Below are 7,042 nucleotides of genomic sequence, written 5' to 3' on the forward strand. Positions count from 1 at the left end.
CGGCTTTCGCCTCCTTTACACCGAGGTTTCACCGGCGAGAGTTTTTGCCAACGGTTGTCTCCAATATTTACCGTGTTTTAACCATGTTTCTGCGCATGGAGATTTTTTAGGGGAGAATGCTAATGTTATAACTCTGTTGATCCACTTTGTTTGCATCCTGGCTGCAGAAGTTTATAGCTGGCAACCCAGAGCGTCGACATGGGTGTGGTGCAGATCAACAGATAAAAAAATAATTTCAAAAGAAGAAACAAGCGACTGTACTATTTTTGTCAAGGCGCTATGTATTTCAGTTGGCATGTTTCTTTATCCTGAGGTTTCATGATTTAATACTCCAATATTGACATATTGTGTCCTTTAAATTATCAAGCCACAGGTCTCACTACACAAATTGCTGTTACTGAGAGTTTGATAGTTAAAAATTAGTTGATTTCTCTTACTGTGTGTTTGATCGTCCGGTTCATACTGAAGTTTGGAGGAATACCACTGACCAGTCACTTGTTTATAGACAAGACGGGGGCCATTGGCGACTTGCTCTCTGCTGTGGGTCCTGCCTCTGTAAACGACAAAGATGTTTTTTATTCCGTTCAGGTTAATCACTGTTGTTATATTGTTCCTTTACATTATCAAGCCACAGGAAAGTAACTGGCAATTCTCTTACTTTGTGGTCTGAGGGTCAGGTTCATCACTGAACTCTAGAAAGTCATCTTGGACATGCCACTCTCATGGACAGACAGCTGGACCTTGGAGACTTGCTCTGTCCTCCTCGTCCTCCACACTGTCACTCCTCTTCTGCATTCGAGGGCGTTGAGGTAAATATGGTTAATGTGTGCAAGCTGTACAAACTGAAGACGATGAAGACAACAGGTAAAACAAACGCCGAGGAGGAGCGTGTGGGAATAGAGATGAAGTTATTTTAAAGACATGTTAATATTTAACAGTGATCCTAAACCTTTGACCAACCATCATTTCATCTCAGAGGTACAACACAAACATCCTGAATGTGTGTACAGTTAATCTAAATAACAGAGCTTTGGTCTGCATGAGATGTTTTATTAAGGCTAGTAATAGTGGTAACGTTTAATGTTTAAGCTGGTCAAAATATTTGATCGAGTACCTGAAGTGGAAGAAAAATTCATCTGTCAAACAAACCCACTGTCATCTTCAGTCAGTGGAGAGAAGCAGTAAGACTGACTGAGCTCAGAACCACGAGAATCATGACAAACAAGTCTTGTTCACGTTTCGACCTGAGAACAAGGAAGTATCACACACACACACCAACAGTATCCAGTGTAAACCCATCCAGAACCGGATCAGTTTTCTTTAAATCTGTGCTTGTTCTCTTTAGTTAGCATTACCTTTAATGGTATTATTCAGCCAATCACGCTGTATTCACAGAGGAATCTGACAGTCAAAACGTAAACAATGTTGGATTAACACTCACTCTGCCTCTTAATTTCTTTATTATTATATATCTTTCATGTACAGTACCTCCCCTCACTAAAATCACACCTACTTTTATTCAAGTCTCTCAGCTTAAATAAGTCAAACTAAAATAGAGTTAAGATTACTGCTCAGCAACTTAACCTAGTCATCTGGATTTACCTACCTTGACAAGGTTTTTGGGTTGTAGATCAGGGAAGAAGAATTGGTAATGCTCAACTTCTAAATGTGAGCATTGTTCGGGACCCCAGAAGAATTTGTTCCTGATCAACTCTTTTGTTAAAAGCACATTTGATCATGAATTCATTTTAATCTGCTGATTCTGGGCTGCAGCTGTTTTTGTTGTTCTCTGTCTTCCAGTTCTGACCTTGGTTAACCGGCCTCTGTTGTGGTTCTAGTTGTGTTTTATTCTTTTCTGTTCACGCTGTGGCCACGCAGCACTGAAACCTGTCAGACAACATTTAATCCGCTGACTGTGAGCTGAAGCTGCTTTGTTGTCAAAATATTCAGATAATGTCCCATGATCAGCTATGTTTCTGTGGCAACAGAAAGAATGATGGGACAGTTTGTCCTGTGGTGGGGACCATCAGTCACACTCATATGTAATAATAACTCTTCAGGGTGCTGGTCTGAGAGACCCGTCTGGATCTGAAGAACAGTGACTCCTCTGTGTAGTTTTTGTGTGTTAACACAGCCTGTAATGACTCCACACTCTGACTGTGGCTGTTTGGATTACCAATGTCGCTTTAAAATTAATGGAACTTTGCATGTAACTCTGACATCTAGTGGCTAAGATTGGTACTGCTACAGAGAGAGAGAGAGAGATATATATAAGTCACAGCTGTAATTATATTGTTTAATTTGAAGTTGCATTGACGTTAACGAGCTGTCGCACACAGAAACAATGTCAATGACAGAGTTTGATCAAACGTTACTTTCAGTGTCTTTTCCCAGTTAACTCTCCTAAAAATCTTTAATTAGTTTTCCTTTGAGTCAACTTTACTGAACTTTAATGTGAATAAAGTAAGTTATTTAAAAAATATGTTTTCTAAAGTCTCCTTCATGTAAAAAGTGGTAAAATGTACATTATTACAGTTCCCTGTTTGTCTGTCTGTGAAACACACTCAGCTGAATTTGATGCAGCAGCGCCACCTGCTGTCCAAACCAACACACTTCATTGTTGTACAGTCCACTGCCCTTCTCTTGCAGTACCTCTGTCGTCCATCAGGAGGCAGTATAACTACCACAGAGAGATCAAACCTGCCAGGTGTTGTCTCTTCTGGAGAGTCTCACTCTCATCTTTGTTCTTCCTCTTCTTGTTTCTTTCTCTCTCCTCCTCTCCTCTTTCCTCATCTCTTCCTTCCTTGTTTATTAATTGAATTTGATCCAGAAATTATGATGATTAAGACGAGGATGACTGAAAATTGAGGTAGTGTGCGTCACAGAGTGAGTGTGTGTGTGTATGTGGTGTGTGTGTGTGTGTGTGTGTGTGTGGTGTGTGTGGTGTGTGTGTGTGTTATCAGTGAGTGTCAGCCGGCTCTCTGCTTTGTTTTTAGGTCACTTTACACCGACTCTCCTTAAATCAGTTGAAAGCGCTCTGCTCTCTAAATAGAAACAATTAGTGCGGGCTTGACATTAACTCTTCCTCTCTTTCATTCTCCTTCCTTTCTTCTGTCTCTGGCTCAACCTGCAGACAGACGCCTCATCAACACATATCAGCTTTGCCTTGTTTATTTTGTGTTGATAATACTGATTTGTCCAGAGAGAATGAAAAACATGTTTTTATTCCATCAGATCTAAATAACGGAAATCTACAGAACGATTCACTGCAGTTCCTCTAACGTCCACCTGAGGCTGGCTCCAGAAGTGAGTCAGTCTCCATAAGTCCCCATGTCCAAATGTCCAACTTCACAGCAGAAATAACATGTTTACAAGCCTGGTACAAAAAAACAGTTTTGGTCTCTGTAGCTAATTTCCCCGTCATGACAACTGTACTGAGGGTGAATTATATACACACTCACCTGTTCACATTATATTAAGGCTTAAAGTTTGCGGATTAAGAGCGTGGACGCTTTGATTGACAGGTGGTGTGGTCACAGGTCTTCATTCACTCCACTGAGCTCCACCTGTGGAAGCAGGACGAGCAGAGCGAACACACTCAGGTTTCAAACAGTCAGCGGTCATGACGTACTTTATCTGAAATAAAGAGGTTCAGATGAGACACTGTTGGTTTGATTATTAATTAAAAAAAACAAAATTTCATAATCAAAGATCACAAATTAAATTATGTGTGTGTGTGTGTGGTGTGTGTGTGTGTGTGTGTGTATGTTGGACATCCCTCTGGAGAGTGAGGTCAGGGAACACACTCATATTTCCCAGTCGACCGCCACGAGACTCTCATCAACACTTTGCTGCCATGGTGACGGAGAACACCACACACACACACACACAACACACACACAACACACACACCACACACACACACACACACCACACACACTCATGGGACTCCCTAACAGTTCCTACAGGATGGAGAGGAGAGACGGAGGAGAAGTCAGAGGCAGAGAGAGGATGATCTGAACAATCACACAACCCACTGTCACTGTTGTCTGGTGAGTGAGGTGGTGTGTGTGTGTGTGTGTGTGTTTCATGACTAAGCCCATGAAGAAAACACTGACTCACGACTCACTCCTTTTGCTGTGTCAGCAATTGTCCTTATACTTAGTGTGTGTGCGTGTGTGTGTGTTGACTGGTGTCACTCTTTGATGCTAACGAGCAGAGAGAGGCAGTCAGACTGAACACACACTACAACACACACACACCACACACACACACACACACACACAGATGAAGATGATTAAAGACAAGCAACAGTTGCTCTCGATGTTTGTCGATATTCAGTGATCACGTGTCTGAAGAAGCTTAGCCAACATATCAATCATTTCAATTAATGTTAATTATTAGTAACTCAATACTTTATCTAATTGGTAATATTAACGATTCGCTGCAATTCTGCAGTGACACACACACACACACACACACACACACACTCTGCTGACCTGAGTTGACACCTGTCAGTTTGTTTTAAAAGTTAAATACACCACCACAGGACACACACACACACACACACACACACTCAGTGCGGCCCCACCGGGAGGAAAATACCCACAACCCACAGGAGGGGCTGACCCTGTGCAAGTGAAGGTGTGTCACAGTCTAGTCAATAAGTTTGTCTTTGTTTCATCACATTGTTCAAAATAAAAAAAACAGAAAGTTAATGATAATATGGGTATTAATAATAGCAGCAGGATGAATTACTAGTGTAACGATGCAAGAAAGACTCTTCTTTTTCCTCTTCCCTGTACACACAATAAACACTGCTCCCGGAGCTCACAGTCCGGCTAATAAACTGAGATAACATGAGCTAACAGCAGCTACAGTTGGCATTTAATTGGATTTTGGCAGAAAGACAGCTGGGGAAGCTCCACTTAACATATGCTGAGGACTCTGCCACTGTTGTGTGTGTGTGCGTGGTGTGTGTGTGTGTGTGTGTGTGTGTGTGTGTGTGCGCCCACACAGTTACATAACCAAGTAAACAGGTAGTCAGCACCAAACAAACACACACACACACGCACACTTGTGTCTCTTCCTCTCTCTGTCTGTGTTAAGCGCCTTGCTCAAGGGCAACAAGGCAGTTCAGAGAGGACAGTCGGTAGTGTGTGTGCTTTGTGTGTGTGTGTGTGTGTGTGTTGTGTGTCAGACAGAAGGTGAACAGATTCATTGATTTATTGATCACTCCATTCATAGAAGATGAATCAGATGAAAGTTTTAGCTTCTCAGATGTGAAGATTTGATCCTCTTCTCGTTCTTATGTGACAGTAAACTAAACAAACTGTTGGTCAGATTAAAACAGATCATCGTAACCATTTCACTGGCACAGACACGTTTCCTTTGGTGTTAAATCCTTTTATATGTTTCCCAAGTAGAATGAAAGACAAACATGTTTAATGTTAGGGAGGGGGGTGGAAAACAAAGAGAAAACACAAACAGCAGCAGCTTCTAATGTCATCCTCAATCTGCTCTGACACACACACAGAGTCAGGCAGCATTACATCATGAGTTCAGCTTCATGACACAAGTGGGCAGCGTTAGTGAGCTGGCATGGCGAGGCGAACCTGCATCGAACCGCACAGAGACGTATGTAGACGAGCATGCAGATCTAGGTAGTGTGCAAAGGGGCATGCCATGAGAGACACCTGACACCATGAACATGTCCATCAGTATGAGAGGAACAGTTATGATGGTAGTGTTTTATTCTGTTGTTTGTGTTTATATGTGGGTATTTATCAGTTTTGTTTATATGTGTTGTATTATCAGTTGTGTTTATATGTGTGGTATTATTCAGTTGTGTTTATATTGTGGTATTTTCAGTTTGTGTTTATATGTGTGGTTTTATTCAGTTTGTGTTTATATGGTTTTATTTATTTCAGTTTGTGTTTTATATGTGTGGTATTTATTTCAGTTAGTTTGTTTATATGTGTGGTATTTATTCAGTTTGTGTTTTATGTTGGTATTTATCAGTTATGTTTTATGTGTGGTATTTATTCAGTTGTTGTTTATTGTGTGGTATTTATTCAGTTTAGTGTTTATATGTGTGGTATTTATTCAGTTTAGTGTTTATTGTGTGGATTTATTCAGTTTGTGTTTATTGTGTGGTATTATTCAGTTTGTGTTTTATATGTGTGGTATTTTTCGTTTAATGTTTTATGTGTGGTATTTATTCAGTTTGTGTTTTAAGTGTGGTATTTATTCAGTTTTATGTTTTATATGTGTGGTTTTTTCAGTTGGTGTTTATATGTGTGGTATTTATTGAGTTTAATGTTTCTATGTGTGGTATTTATTCAGTTTGTGTTTATATGTGTGTATTATTCAGTTGGTGTTTTATGTGTGGTATTTATTCGTTAGTGTTTATATGTGTGGTATTTATTCAGTTTGTGTTTAATGTGTGGTATTTATTCAGTTAGGTGTTTATATGTGTGGTATTTATTTAGTTAATGTTTATATGTGTGGTATTTATTTCAGTTTAATGTTTATATGTGTGGTATTTATTCAGTTTGTGTTATATGTGTGGTATTTATTCAGTTAGTGTTTATATGTGTGGTATTTATTCAGTTTGTGTTTATATGTGTGGTATTTTGTCAGTTTAGTGTTTATATGTGTGGTATTTATTCAGTTTGTGTTTATATGTGTGGTATTTATTCGTTAGGTTTATATGTGTGGTATTTATTCAGTTTGTGTTTATATGTGTGGTATTTATTTCAGAGAGTTCAAAGCATAATTTTTTGTCTAATTTGAGTAAAGCAACCTTGGTTGTTGTCACATGATCTTTGGTAAAACACACACAGAAATATAATTAAATTAATAATCATAATAATAATAATAAAACCACACAAACAGATTCAGTATTAAATTTTTTTCTTGTTTATTACAGGAGGCTTTTGTTTTATATACAGAGACATGTATTTGCAAAATACTAAAAGTATTCAACTCAAAGTTATAAAAAGTATATATATATTTATATATATTCATATTCTAATGTCGT

Source organism: Larimichthys crocea, chromosome XXIII, assembly GCF_000972845.2.
Source record: "Larimichthys crocea isolate SSNF chromosome XXIII, L_crocea_2.0, whole genome shotgun sequence".
NCBI lineage: Eukaryota > Metazoa > Chordata > Actinopteri > Sciaenidae > Larimichthys > Larimichthys crocea.